The sequence below is a fragment of the Apium graveolens genome, chromosome 4, assembly GCF_009905375.1.
Source record: "Apium graveolens cultivar Ventura chromosome 4, ASM990537v1, whole genome shotgun sequence".
NCBI classification, from domain to species: domain Eukaryota; kingdom Viridiplantae; phylum Streptophyta; class Magnoliopsida; order Apiales; family Apiaceae; genus Apium; species Apium graveolens.
Genome location: NC_133650.1, coordinates 209,375,714 through 209,390,980, shown reverse-complemented (window position 1 = coordinate 209,390,980; position 15,267 = coordinate 209,375,714). Strand labels below are relative to the sequence as shown.

At 40.0% G+C, this 15,267-nt stretch overlaps 2 non-coding genes across 2 annotated transcripts; both read right to left on the bottom strand.

The window, feature by feature from the left end:
• Positions 1-3,039: 3,039 nt before the first annotated feature.
• Positions 3,040-3,146, bottom strand: LOC141722254 (small nucleolar RNA R71). The gene has a single exon (XR_012575274.1). It is a non-coding gene; the product is annotated as a small nucleolar RNA R71 (small nucleolar RNA).
• Positions 3,147-8,992: 5,846 nt separating this feature from the next.
• Positions 8,993-9,099, bottom strand: LOC141722479 (small nucleolar RNA R71). Its single transcript, XR_012575498.1, has one exon. It is a non-coding gene; the product is annotated as a small nucleolar RNA R71 (small nucleolar RNA).
• Between the last annotated feature and the right edge of the window lie 6,168 nt (positions 9,100-15,267).

Here is a 15,267-nt window from a genome sequence, read left to right as displayed (position 1 = left end):
TAGGATGAACTATTTCTGATTGGTAGGTTGGTGTTGATTTGAGTGTAGTGATGTCTAATAGAGGGATGATTAAGTCCTAATGAATTGATTTACATGCCCAGAAATAAAAAATATTCACAAGTCTTATAGGTGGCTTTTGAACTAGATCATGATCATACTTGTTTGTTTGTTGGCATTTAATCACTTGGTTATATTTAAAATTTTCCTATTCTCGTAATGACGTAGGAACACTGAATTTTTAAACTAGGAAAAAACATGGATATCATTTCTAGTTGTGAATAAAATTAGGCGTCAAATTTCTAGTAGTCGACTCATATTTTTATGAGTAGTCTAGGGTTGAATGAGATGGAGCAAAATGCACTCATTCAGAATGATTGAAAAACAAAGCAAGAAAAAAGAAAAAAAATTATGTTAGTATATGCAGAATTAACCAAGGGTGAGCTATTTAATACTCGAGCAATTAAGTTCTATGGGACTTTGTGCCTAGTGACGTAACGCTTGTATAGTCTGGGATCCGCTAACCTAACGTTCGCTATATGGGTATTATTGTATAAGTCTTTTGGGACCTCATTCATTGCACGGTCAAATAAGCATTTGTGTTTGATGTGTTTCAGTATTATAGCATGGTCCTTGTATAACTCTAGTAAAATTGAGGTGTTGTGAGTCATTATGTGTTTAACGTCTATTCTATTTTTAAAATTGTGATTATTTTGGCGAAGGATATGATATGGTTATTGATTTAGTGTTAAGAGGATAATTGATAAGCATCGCACACACGCATGTTTCTGGTTTGTATGTTGGTTTATGGGATTTAGTTAAACTATGTTTAAAGTCATTGTATTCTTAGAGACATTGCTTATTAATTTGGTTATGGTTATTCCGAGGGGATCGTTGCATTGTCATTTAGTTACAATTTCACGTAGTTGCATTCATGCAGTAGTTTTGTTATTAGTGTCGAGTTTGTTTATGCTTGAGGACAAGCATCGATTTAAGTTTGGGGGTGTGATAAGTGGATTTTATATCTACTTGGAATGCTTTATTTCGGCTTGAGTTGGTGTTTTCGACTCAAGTATTTGGTGTTTTTGATGTGTTTTGTATTGAGTCATTGCAGGGCACTAGTCAGAGGAGGAAATAACCTTTTAAATGGTTATATGTTGATAAGAGATTAGGGAATGAGTCGTGGAAGTTTGTACGAAGGAAGAAGTGTAAAAAGAAGAAAGCTCCAGAAATTCTACAAAATGAAGGTGTGCCCGTGCCCAAAGGAGCGCGCCCGCGCCCCATTTGTCAGACAAAGAGCGCTCCCGCGCCTGTTCAAGCACGCCCGTGCTAGCCAAATTCTGCAGAATCCTGATTTGATTATAATTTGGTTATTGCGAGAGTCCAGGTCAATCAGGGCTATATATATATAAAGAAAAGAAGACATTTTTAAGAACAAGAAAACCAGGGAGAACATAGAGATGACCTAAAGCACACAAGATGGCTAAGGAGAAGAAGATTTAGTTATCACTTTTGTATTTTTTAATTTTGGCGATACTTTTGGATGCTTGTTTTTATTTATTCTGAACCCTTGTACTTCTATATTATCTCGTAGTATTCTGAACTTATTTATTATCATGTTTTCATTGGAACCCATGGTGATGATGTGTTTGATCATGAGCTAATCGTTGTCATAGGGTTCTAGCGAATTTATTTATGGATTTCAATAGTTGACTGTTCTAAATCGTTAGTGTGTGGTGATTTATGATTTCCTAGTATGGTTGTACTTATTCTTCTTAGATGCGTAGCTAACATCTAAGTCGTTTGTTAATCTTTATTGAAGCGAAAGTGGATATAGAGGTTTAGAACTTGGTATGCTAGAATAGGTTTATGTATGTTGTCATGCATGATTCGTAGTGTAATTTTAACCATCTTCGCTGCCCTATGTAATCTCAATAGATAACTTGCTCATTAAACCGTTATGTTTTCAAATCTTATAGACATATAGGGTCTAAGCATAGTTGGTGTATGCTCAACTTCTATCTTATTTGTGGATGTTTAGTAGTAGGGTATACGTATATCGAAAGATAGCGTATACTAATTTCGTGTTATTTGATTAGTTGTCATCACCATCACATGCTAAGACTAAAGGCATGAACTCTGAATGAAGTATTTAATGAAGTTAAAATCCCATGTTTTATCTCAAATAAGTAAATCTATTTTATTCTCTTAGTTAATGCATGCTAGTATAATCACTTTAATTAGTTAATCAACTCAAAATTGATATTTATCTTAGCAGTGAATAATAACCATACATTGTCGCATAAGTGCATATTCTGTTTGAACCAGTCTATGTGGGAACGAACTTAACTTAATCTTATACTACTTGTGATGGCGTACGCTTGCGTGGTTTTATGGGAAAAAAATTTTGGCGCCGCTGCCGGGGATCGGTGTTAAATTTAGTTTATGTGCTTGTCATCAGTGGTCGTTAAAGTTCACTGACTCGGATTATTTTCTTACAAGGTTTACTTTGTTCATGTGTTTCAGGTACTCTAGAGAGCGTGCATGCGAACACATTCTCAATATCGTAAAGAAATACTAGACGAAGTTGATGAAGAGGAAAAAGAAGTTTTTGAAAAAGTTAAAAAAGTTGAAGAAGAAGTTTTTGTTGATATGGGAGAACCAATAGCAGAAACGAAAGCGTTGAATGATTATTCTCAATCGAATATCAATGACATTCATTCTAGCATTGTCAGACCATCCATTGCAGCTAATACCTTTGAAATCAAGCTTGGCAAGATTCAGATGGTACAGAATTCAATCCAGTTTAGGGGTGCTCCAACGAAAGATCCCAATATGCACATTACAGATTTCATCGAGATCTTCGATACCTTCAAATTCAACAATATTTCTGAAGATGCTGCGAAATTGAGACTTTTCCCATTTTCCCTGAGGGATAAAGCTAAGAGCTGGTTGCACTCTCTACCAGTTGGTTCTATTGTTACTTGGGAGGATCTTGTTCATAAATTTCTTACTAAATTCTTCCCTATGGAAAAGACAGTTGAAATCAGGAATGCTCTTAATCAATTTGCGCAACAATCAGGTGAATCTCTATGTGAATCCTGGGAGCGCTACAAGGAGATGCTTAGGAAGTGTCCTCATCATAGAATGCCTGACTGGATGGTGATAAATTGCTTTTATATTGGTTTGGGAACACAGTCAAGACCTATGCTCGATGCAACATTAGGTGGAGCTTTATGGGCTAAGAGCTATGAGGAAGCTTATGAGCTTATTGAGATGATGGCCCCTAATGAATATCAAAATCCAACTCAGAGACTACCATAAAGCAAGGTAGCAGGAATTCTGGAGGTGTATACAGCTACGACTATCACTTATCAGCTCAAAGCATTGACTACGAAGGTCGATTCTCTGACCAACTATGGTGTTCATCAGATAACTAGTGTTTGTGAGCTTTGTGCAGGTTCGCATGTGACAGAGCAATGTGCTATATCTAGTGAATTAGCTCAGTTTGTGAGCAATTTTCAGAGGTCGCAGCAACCAGTTCCTTCCACTTATCATCCTAAAACCCGCAACCATCCTAACTTCAGCTGGAGCAATAATCAGGGTGGTATGCAACAACCTTACCAGCAGTTTAGAAACAAGCCTTTCAATCCTCCTGGTTTCAGCAACAGTTTGCACAAAGGCAACAATTTCAGCCATAGGGAATACAACAACAATCTCATGGAGGTGCAGGTCTATCTTCGAATGAGAAATCTGAATCGGAGGAGTTGAGGCTGATGTGCAAAAGCCAAGTGGTTTCAATCAAAACTCTGGAGAATCAAATGGGGCAAATTTCTAATGCTTTATTGAACCGGCTACAAGGAACTCTTCCTAGTGATACAGAAGCTAATCCAGGAAAAAGAAAGTTGGGGAGCAGTTGAAGGTAATTACCTTGAGGTCTGGAAAGGTCGCTAGCCCTAAAAATCATCAAAATGAAGAATCTGAAAAAATTTCTCCAGAAGGTGGGTGCGCCTGCACCCATATCAAGCGTGCCCGCGCCTTTGCTAGCTTCGGAAAATGCAATTCTTGAGGAAATAGCTGATCAGAAAGGGGTCGAAGCAGGAACGAAGAAGACTTCTACCGAAAACACTACACTTGGGGAAAATACCTGAGATAAACAAGTCTATCCGCCTCCTCTATATACTAAAAAACTTCAGAAGCATAAGTTTGATAAATAATTTACCAAGTTTCTGGAGATTTTCAAGAAATTGCATATTAACATACCTTTTACGGAAGCTCTAGAACAAATGTCGAGCAATGCTAAGTTCATGAAGGGTATTCTTTCTCGGAAGCTTAAGAAGATTCCCATTATCTTGGGGAGACCATTCTTAGCTACTGGCCGAACTCTGATCGATGTGGAGAAGGGTGAGCTTACTATGAGGGTTCAGGATCAAGAGGTTACCTTTAATGTCTTCAATGCAATGAAATTTTCTAATGATGAAAAGGAGTACTTTAAAGTAGAGTTGGTCAACTTTGTTGTGAATTCGGAGCTTGATCAATTGCTAAGGACTGACACCTTAGAGAGAGCTTTAATAGGGGAATCTGATAGTGAAGATGAAGAAGGGGAAGATCAACTGCAGTATTTGAATGCATCTTTGTGAAAAAGGAGATTGGACTTGCCATTCGAGTCTCTTGGATTATCAGAGCTTAAAAATTCTCAGGAGCGTCTTAAACCATTTATTGAGGAAGCTCCCACACTTTAACTAAAACCACTGCCTGATCACTTGAGGTATGCGCTTTTAGGTGATGCATCTACTTTGCCTGTTATTATAGCGCCCCCAAATCTGGGGTCAGGAATCTGGGCCGTCACGCCATCCTTCACTCATGTGTAACCTGTGTTGATTCAATAATCCAATAGACCCCAATTTCACGCACACACATACACACACATGTTATAGCCTTAGAAATGATGTAAAAAATGTAATCTTCTTTTATTACACTCAAATGTACTTTACAGGATCTTAATCAATTATTTGTAACCTCTACATGAAGTTACAATAATTACTACAAACATTTTATACCTATCTGAATACTCTGGTCCACCCGGAGACAAAGCTGTAAGGGATTCTCCCCACGATTTCAAGTGACTAAGTCCCACGTTGGCATACTAGTAATCTGTTATGTTGTGACATTTATAAGAAAGCAAGAGTGAGCAATAATGCTCAGCCATAATAATCAACAGTATGAAAAGATTGTTAAATAAATTATATTAATCCGTATATGGATATGTATTTACTGAAAGTAGTTTTCTTGGTGATACACACATTCTTTCGAAAATAATTCTTTAGTGGATTTATTATCCTGCAAATACCTTAATGGTAAACCCAGCACCTAGGCTTGGGTTACGGTATTGCATCTCAATTCCAATTGGAAAAAAATAGGACATTCACTAGAGCCACTGCATACGATGATCAGTAGTACTACGGAAATGTTAACCTTTCCTAAATATTGTATTAATCACAAATTCACCAGAGATAGTGTCCAATATACCCTTAAGGATATTTTATATTAAGGAAGATTTGAATGTAATATAAGAATGTTAACGTAAGACGACTATACTACATGATATTATTAGTGCGCTTAACATGTAAGGATATGATGGTTTAGATTAAAAACTAAGAGCATCGAGAATCGATGGCATGTCTATAATTAAATAGCGTAAGATTCTAATGAGCAATGGTTCGATCTTAGAACCTTTTGAAAAGGGATAGACCAGTGATTCTAGAGCGGAATTCTTCGGTAGATATGGTGTCAGAGGCTACGTATATATACTCGTAGACCTCTAATATATTCGGTAACGTATGTTCAATTACACACACATGCCACTGAACTTATAGACTGTATTGAGATCCCTAAGAGATCTCTTTGATCTCTTCCCAGGGGGAACTGGCCATTTATAGTTAGTAACGGATGCGTGTAGCAGGAAACTATCGGCTTAACAGATGTTTTTTGGAATATTTCTGAGTAAGGTCTTCGAGGTAAAATACCGGATTGACAGATATACGTGCGAAAGTTAAGTTAGTAAGCGATTTTAAAATGATGTTGAAAGAGAAACTATTTGAAACATGGAATTACGAAGAAGAAGAGGTGGGATCATCCTCATATGGATAATGACGAGAGTTAGGATAATCAGTGAAATATTTTGGCACCTACTCACTATCACATTACTCCCTCCAAATTGTTGATCATTCGTATTGCCTTGATAAGTTATATCGTGCAATCATTTTCGTTCCCTACTTTGAACTTCTGATGTGACCATCTTGAATATTCTTTCTCCGCATCAGGACTTGTTCAATTCTTTTAGTTAATCCATGAACTTTCAGTCATGGATTATGATCTTCTTGTTCAACTCAGAGATATTTATACTTCATTTCAATTATCCAAGAGATTTTTTTTATATATAAACTTTCCCTCAATTCATCAATGAATATTCATAATGAGTACCTTCATTTGATTCTTCTTTCATACTTACTCTTCTCAATCGAGATTGTAAATATATAACAAATTGTTAAAAACATGGGTGATCTAATATTCATAGATTCCTCGGGAATCCTTTTCTTCTAATCGGGATGAAATTGTATATTAAAATTTGAAATCATAGTAAGGGTATCAATTTGATATTGGTATTCCAAATTCAATTCTATTTGATAATCTAATAAAGTATATGAACGAGGATACCTCTGAGTGTATTCTTTTATTGGCAAGAAACATATTTGATAAGAGGTTATCGATTGTTCCGATTCCAAGACCACTCCATTCAGAGTTATAATTGTCTTTCTCGGGCCAAATTAGAAAACTCCTTATTTTGAAATCGTCATCCAGGTAGCTGATAAGTGGCATTTTATACCACTTAGAACGTCTTAAAATGGCTTAAATTGGTGTCTTGAAATCAAGTATTTTGTGTATTTAATGCGTTTTTCTAGTGTTTATGCATTTCAGGGTATTAGTTGCATTTCGGGGGAGGAATCATCAAGAATAAGCCTTGGCATGTGTTCACCATTGCAAGAGGAAAGGAATGGGCAGATTACGGCGAAGAAACGGAGCAAGCTTGGAATTTTTCCAGTAGAGTCCTGCGCGCCCGCGCAGCAATGCTGAGCGGCCGCGCAGTAGCCTGCGCGCCCGCGCAGAAATGCTGAGCGGCCGCGCAGGGTCGGGGAAAAAGCTGAATTATTTTAGACTTCTACTTCTGTGTGGCTTCCAACTTCTATGTAATCTGAGTTTTATGGGACTATTATATAGGTAGATTTGAGACGTTTTCATAGAGAGGATTAAGGAGATTATGTTTTAGATTGTGTTTTATGCAAGGAGCGAAGGAGATAAGGAAGAAGACCGATTTAGCACACCGCAACGAAGAGGAAGCATATATTCTTGTGATTCTTGTTTCGTTGTAACATTGGATGCTAGTTTTCTTGCTTTGACTTATTTACTCTTGTGACATACTCTGTTTTAATATAATTAGTTTAGTTATTATTTTCTTGTGTTTGTTTATCATGATTTCATATGAACCCATGATGGCGATGAGTTCTATTATGGGCTAATCGTGATCATGGGGTTACAACGGATTTATTATGGAATTCTTTAGTTAATTGTTTAAATACTTTAGTGTGTGATGATTGCATGATATCTAGTATTGGTTGCGCGTATTCGTCTTATGTGCGTCGCGAACATATAAGATAGGGTGTTAATCTCTTGTGAAGCGACGGTGGATCTTGAGATTTAGAACTTGCCATGCTAGCATAGGTTCATGTACGTTGTGCATGATTAGTGGGTAACTCTAACAGTTTTATTTGCCTTATGTAATCAAAAGGAATAACTTGTGCTTAAATCGTTGTGTTGTCAATTTCTGTAGACATATAGGAACTCAACATAATTGATGACTATTCAACTTCTATCTTAATTGTGGATGTTTGGTAGAATGGTATTAGTACAATGAAAGTTGGCTTTATCAGTTTCGTGTTATTCGATTAATGTCATCACTGTCACATGCTAAAGGTAATAACAATGGCTATAGAAGGAAGTAATAATGAAGTTGTGAACTCATGAGTGTTTTATTATTGATAATTTGAAGTGATAGTTAAGTGGTTAATTAAGTAGTTAATTATAGTTAATATTTGATCAACAATTTTAAGTGTTATTATCTTAACATTGAGAAGTAATCATACATTGGTGAGTGAGTTTAATTAGACAATAATTTAGTCTGAGTCTTTGAGGGAACGAACTAGAAAGTATTCTATATTACTTGCGAACGCGTATACTTGCGTGAATATTAGTGCGTGTTTTCGCCCTAACAAGTTTTTGGCGCCGCTGCCGGGGACTCGGCGTATTTGTTTAGTTTATGTAGTTACCATCATTGGTCATTAGGACTTAGTGATTAGGACGTAGTAGTTACTTACTCTTTTCGGTTGTGTTTCAGGTACTTTAGCAAGCGTTTATCCAAACTCGTTCTCGTGCTCGCAAGAGGACTTTAGATACAACTGAGGAGACAGACGAAGTTCTTGATATTCCGGAGAAGTTAGATTTTGAGGATTCGGATTCAGGACTTGAGCAGAAAGAACCAGTAAACATGGGAGATCGTATTGTTCAAGCTGATCCAGCTCTTATGGATTTTTCTCGGCCTAAAATTGATGATATTCAGTCAAGCATCCTTCATCCGGCTATTCAAGCTAACACCTTTGAAATCAAGCCGGGCATTATTCAGATGGTGCAGAATTCTGTTTCTTTTGGAGGAGCGGCAACTGAAGACCCCAACATGCACATAAGAAATTTTGTCGAGATCTGCAGCACTTTTAAGTATAATGGCGTGACTGATGAGGCTATCAAGTTGAGGCTTTTCCCATTCTCACTGAGGGATAAGGCTAAAGACTGGTTACATTCTGAACCAGCTGGGTCCATCACTACGTGGCAAGATCTTGCGCAAAAGTTTCTGGTGAAGTTTTATCCAATGGCAAAGACTGCTGCTATGAGGAGTGCTCTTACTCAGTTTGCGCAGCAACCTACAGAATCTATGTGCGAGGCTTGGGAACGCTATAAGGAAATGTTGAGAAAATGTCCACATCATGGAATGCCGGATTGGATGGTAATCACTGGTTTTTATAATGGTTTAGGGGCCCAATCTCGGCCCATGCTCGATGCAGCAGCTGGAGGAGCCTTATGGGCTAAAAGCTATACTGAGGCGCATAATCTTATAGAGACGATGGCTGCAAATGAGCATCAAAACCCAACTCAGAGGATGACGTCAGGCAAGGTAGCAGGTATTCTGGAAGTTGATGCAGCCACCGCTATTGCAGCCCAGCTCCAAGCGCTATCAATAAAGGTTGATTCTCTGGCTACGTATGAAGTTAATCAAATAGCTATGGTTTGTGAGCTTTGTGCAGGTTCTCATGCTACGGATCAGTGTTCTCTTGTCAACGAATCTGTTCAGTATGTGAATAATTATCAGCGACAACAGCAGCCTGTGCCAGCGACCTATCATCCTAATAACAGAAATCATCCAAATTTCAGCTGGGGGAATAATCAGAATGCTATTCAGCCACCATATCAGCAAGGGGTGAGTAAACAGTTTAACCCACCTGGATTCCAGCAACCACAGCAGTATGCTACAAGGCAATCATATCCTCAACAGGGAAGTGCAGCTGCACCTACTAGTGCTGATTTTGAGGAACTTAAGATGTTGTGCAAGAGTCAGGCGGTTTCTATCAAGACCTTGGAAAATCAAATCGGTCAATTAGCCAATGCAGTGCTCAATCGTCAACCTGGCACTCTTCCCAGTGACACGGAAGTACCAGGCAGGAAGGAAGCTAAAGAGCAAGTCAAGGCTATTACCTTAAGGTCTGGAAAAGTAGCTGATGCTGAAAAGGCAAAAGAAGTCGAAGCTGAAGTTAGAGATGAAGAATCTAAGCAAAAGGAGAAAGCAGCGGAACCAAGGAAGACTACTGTTGAACACACTCTTCCTGAGGCTAATACAGGGGAGAAACAGCTCTATCCTCCACCACCTTTTCCTAAGAGATTGCAGCAACAAAAGCTGGATAGACAGTTCGGGAAGTTTCTGGAGGTGTTCAAGAAACTTCACATCAATATACCTTTCGCTGAGGCTCTGGAACAAATGCCTAGTTATGCGAAGTTTATGAAGACTATTCTTTCAAGGAAGGTGAAACTGGATGACCTTGAAACCGTTGCTCTCACGGAAGAATGCAGCGCGGTTCTGCAATAAAAGTTACCACCAAAACTGAAAGATCCAGGAAGCTTCACCATTCCTTGCACCATTGGCAATCTAACTTTTGACAAGTGCCTTTGTGATTTGGGAGCAAGCATTAATCTGATGCCCTTGTCGATCTTTAAAAAGCTGGATCTGCCTGATCCAAAACCCACATACATGTCGCTACAATTGGCGGACCGTTCCATTACTTACCCAAGGGGCATAGTTGAGGATGTGCTCGTCAATGTGGATAAGCTCTTCTTTCCAGCAGATTTTGTTATTCTGGATTTTGAGGAAGATAAGAAGATTCACATAATCTTGGGGAGGCCTTTCTTGGCTACTGGCCGTACCTTGATAGATGTACAAAAAGGGGAACTTATTATGCGGGTCCAAGATCAGGATGTGACCTTCAACGTATTCAAGGCAATGAAATTCCCTATAGAAGATGAGGAGTGCTTAAAAGTGGATGTGATTGATTCCGCAGTTACTTCGGAACTCGAGCACATACTAATGTCTGATGCATTGGAAAAGGCCTTAGTGGGGGAATTTGACAGTGATGATGAAGATAGCAACGAGCAATTACAATATCTGAACGCTTCTCCCTGGAAGCGAAAGCTGGACATACCATTTGAATCTCTTGGTACTTCTGACCTTAAGAATGCTGAAGGGAAGCTCAAACCATCAATAGAGGAAGCACCTACCTTGAAGCTCAAACCACTACCTGAACACTTGAGGTATGCTTTTTTAGGTGATTCATCTACGTTACCTGTTATTATTTCAGCTGACCTTTCAGGTAGTGAGGAAGACAAGCTCTTAAGGATTTTGAGAGAATTCAAATCGGCTATAGGATGGACCATAGCAGACATCAAGGGGATAAGTCCTTCATATTGTATGCATAAAATTCTGCTAGAGGAAGGTAGTAAGCCAACTGTGGAACAGCAACGACGACTGAATCCCATCATGAAGGAGGTGGTGAAGAAAGAAATTCTGAAATGGCTAGATGCAGGCATCATTTATCCTATTTCTGACAGCTCGTGGGTGAGCCCCGTACAATGTGTACCTAAGAAAGGAGGTATCACTGTGGTCGTAAATGAAAAGAATGAGCTCATCCCTACTCGAACAGTTATAGGATGGAGAGTATGCATGGATTATGGGAAATTGAACAAAGCCACAAGGAAGGATCACTTTCCTCTTCCATTTATTTATCAAATGCTTGACAGATTGGCGGGACATGAGTATTTTTGTCTTCTAGATGGTTATTCCGGGTATAATCAGATTTGTATTGCGCCAGAGGATCAGGAAAAGACTACCTTCACTTGTCCATTTGGCACATTTGCTTTTCGTAGAGTTTCGTTTGGGTTATGTGGCGCCCCGGCCACCTTTCAGAGATGTATGATGGCTATATTCTCTGACATGATTGGAAATAACGTCGAAGTGTTCATGGATGACTTCTCCGTCTTTGGACACTCATATGATGAATGTTTGAATAATCTGCGCGCCGTACTCAAAAGATGCGTGGAAACTAATTTGGTGCTTAATTGGGAGAAATGTCATTTTATGGTGCGTGAAGGCATTATCCTTGGGCATAAGGTCTCTAGCAAGGGTCTGGAGGTGGACAAGGCCAAGGTGGGAGTCATTGAAAATCTTCCCCCACCCAATTCTGTGAAAGGAATCCGTAGCTTTCTTGGTCATGCGGGTATTTATCGGCGATTCATCAAGGACTTTTCAAAGATATCTAAGCCATTGTGCAATTTGCTTGAGAAAGATGTGCCTTTCAAATTTGATGATGAATGTTTGGCAGCATTCGAGACTCTCAAGAAGAGTTTGATCACTGCACCAGTTATTACAGCACCAGATTGGACAGAACCGTTTGAGATGATGTGTGATGCGAGTGATTATGCGGTAGGTGCAGTTCTGGGACAGCGCAAGAAAAATCTCTTCCATGTGGTCTACTATGCGAGTAAGACTTTAAATGGTGCCCAATTGAACTACACCACTACTGAGAAGGAGCTTTTGGCTATAGTCTTTGGCTTTGAGAAATTTCGATCTTATCTGCTTGGTACGAAAGTAACAGTATTCACTGATCATGCAGTTATTCGCTATCTGGTTTCTAAGAAGGATTCGAAGCCGAGACTCATTCGTTGGGTGCTTTTACTTCAGGAATTTGAGTTAGAGATCAAAGATAGAAAAAGTACCAAGAATCAAGTAGCTGACCATCTCTCTAGGTTGGAGAATCCCGATTCTACTTCACAAGATAGGACGTTAATCAATGAATCTTTTCCGGATGAGCAGTTGTTTGCAATTCAGGAGGAAGAACCATGGTTTGCAGATATTGTAAACTATCTTATCAGCAATATAATGCCTCTTAATTTGATATCCGCGCAAAAGAAGAAGTTTCTGCATGAGGTGAAGTGGTATATGTGGTATGAACCATATTTGTTTAGACAGGGAGCTGACCAGATCATCAGGAGATGTATCCCAATCTGTGAGACGGAGGGGATATTACGAGACTGCCATTCCACGGTTTATGGTGGACACTATGGAGGTGAGAAGACGGCAGCTCGTATTCTGCAAGCAGGTTTTTTCTGGCCTACTTTGTTCAAGGATGCTCATCAGTTTGTTTTAAGGTGTGATCGTTGCCAAAGAGTGGGAAATTTGTCAAGGAAGGATGAGATGCCATTAAATGTGATGCTTGAAGTCGAGGTCTTTGATGTGTGGGGAATCGATTTCATGGGGCCTTTTATCTCGTCTTGCAATAATCAGTACATCTTACTGGCAGTCGATTATGTCTCAAAATGGGTCGAAGTTAAAGCTTTACCGACAAATGATGCAAAGGTAGTACTAAAGTTTCTTCATAAGCAAATTTTCACAAGGTTTGGAACGCCTCGGGTAATCATAAGTGATGAAGGATCACATTTTTGCAACCGTAAGTTCACTTCTATGATACAGCATTATAATGTGAATCATCGAGTAGCTACTGCCTATCATCCGCAAACAAATGGTCAAGCAGAAGTGTCTAACAGAGAGATAAAGCGCATTCTAGAGAAGGTTGTTTGTCCGTCAAGGAAGGATTGGTCTTTAAAGCTCGATGAAGCTGTTTGGGCTTACAGAACAGCATACAAAACTCCACTTGGGATATCACTGTTTCAGTTGGTGTACGGTAAGGGATGTCATCTACCGGCGGAGCTTGAGCATAAGGCCTACTGGGCATTGAAGGAATTGAACCTGGATTTAGATGCAGCTGGTAAGAAAAGAATGCTTCAGCTTAATGAACTTGATGAATTTCGACTTCAAGCGTACGAGAATAACAAAATGTATAAGGAAAAGCTGAAGAGGTGGCACGATAGGAAGCTACATCCTAAGTTATTTGTGCCAGGGCAACAAGTTCTTTTATTCAACTCTCGGCTCCGACTTTTTCCTGGGAAGTTGAAATCAAGGTGGTCTGGACCTTTTATTGTCAAAACTGTGTTTCCACATGGAGCGGTGGAAATTTTTGAGAATGATTCGGACCAAGCATTCAAGGTTAACGGTCAGCGGTTGAAGCACTACTATGGGGACATGGCAAGCCGAGAGGTGGTTAGTGCCATTTTGTTGACTACTTGAGAAAGGTACGGAACGTCAAGCTAATGACGAAAAAGAAGCGCTGCGTGGGAGGCAACCCATGAATTGTTGTTACAGGAACCCTTAGAAGTTAATAACCTATCCAAAAACACAAAAAAATCAGAAAACAGGGGCTGAAAAAAAAATTTCCAGAGACCCTCTGCGCGCCCGCGCAGCTAGGCTGAGCGGCCGCGCAGCTTGCTGCGCGCCCGCGCAGAAATGCTGAGCGGCCGGGCAGGGGTCGAGTTCCAGAAATTTTTTTTTGCAGTTCAGAAAAAAAAAAATAATAATAATAAAAACACAAAAACAGTTTTAGCCCATAAACCCACGAATTGTTCCCACTACCCCATGAGTTTATCCCTTAATTCCCAAACCCTAATCTAATCCATACCCTATATATACATACACCTATCCTACATATCTCCCACAAAACTTCCTACATTTAAACCCTCTCACAAACATCAAAAATCAGTTCTTACACACTTCTAGTCACGAATCAATGGCACCCAAGAGAGCACGCACTATTGAAAGCAGCAGCACAGTTCCTACTGCTGATTCTTCGAGGGGCACTGCTGCAAGGCCTCGGTTAACTGACAGAGCTGCGAAGGAGGAGTACACTAGGCTGTTGGGGAAGCCGATTCTGAAGGAGAGGGGGTTTTTACCATCAGGGAGGGATGGTGAGTTGTTGCCCATGATTGCAGAGAAGGGGTGGATAGCTTTTTGTGAGTCACCCGAAGCAGTACCGATGAGCGTTGTTCGCGAGTTCTACGCGAACGTGAAGGCTGAAAAGAATGGGTTTTCTGTAGTCCGTGGGCTGACGGTTGATTATCATCCTGCGGCGATTCGCCGTGTGATTGGACAGCGAGAGAGGAAGCCCGAGAAGGAGAACTGGAATGAAAAGACTGCTGAGGATTTTGACTTGGATTTAATTTGTGCGACTCTCTGTCGACCGGGCACAGTTTGGAACCGCAGTCCAGCCAATAATGAGTATCGTCACTTTCCGGCGATCGCCATGAACAGGTATGCCCGTGCATGGAATGCATTTATATGTGCTAATATTTTGCCTTCTTCACATGCACACGAGGTCACAGTTGAGAGAGCACAGCTGTTGTGGGGAATTCTGAATGAGGAATACTATGTGGACCTTGGTGAGTTTATCTACCAAGGGATTTTGAAGATTTTGAGGGGAGCAAAGCATATGAACATCCCTTATGCATCTACGGTTACGAAGCTATGCCGAGCAGTGGGAGTGAACTGGCCGGCTCATGAGCAGTTGCAGTTGCCAGCAGCTCCGATAGATTCTGGCACTCTGAATGGGATGCAGGAGTGGACCGGTGGTGAGCCTGAGGAGCATGGGCTGGGTTATCGTCTTCCAGGAGGGCGTCCAGCACGAGGTGCTACTATGGCTAGGCCAGGGCGTGGTGAGGCTGGTTCGT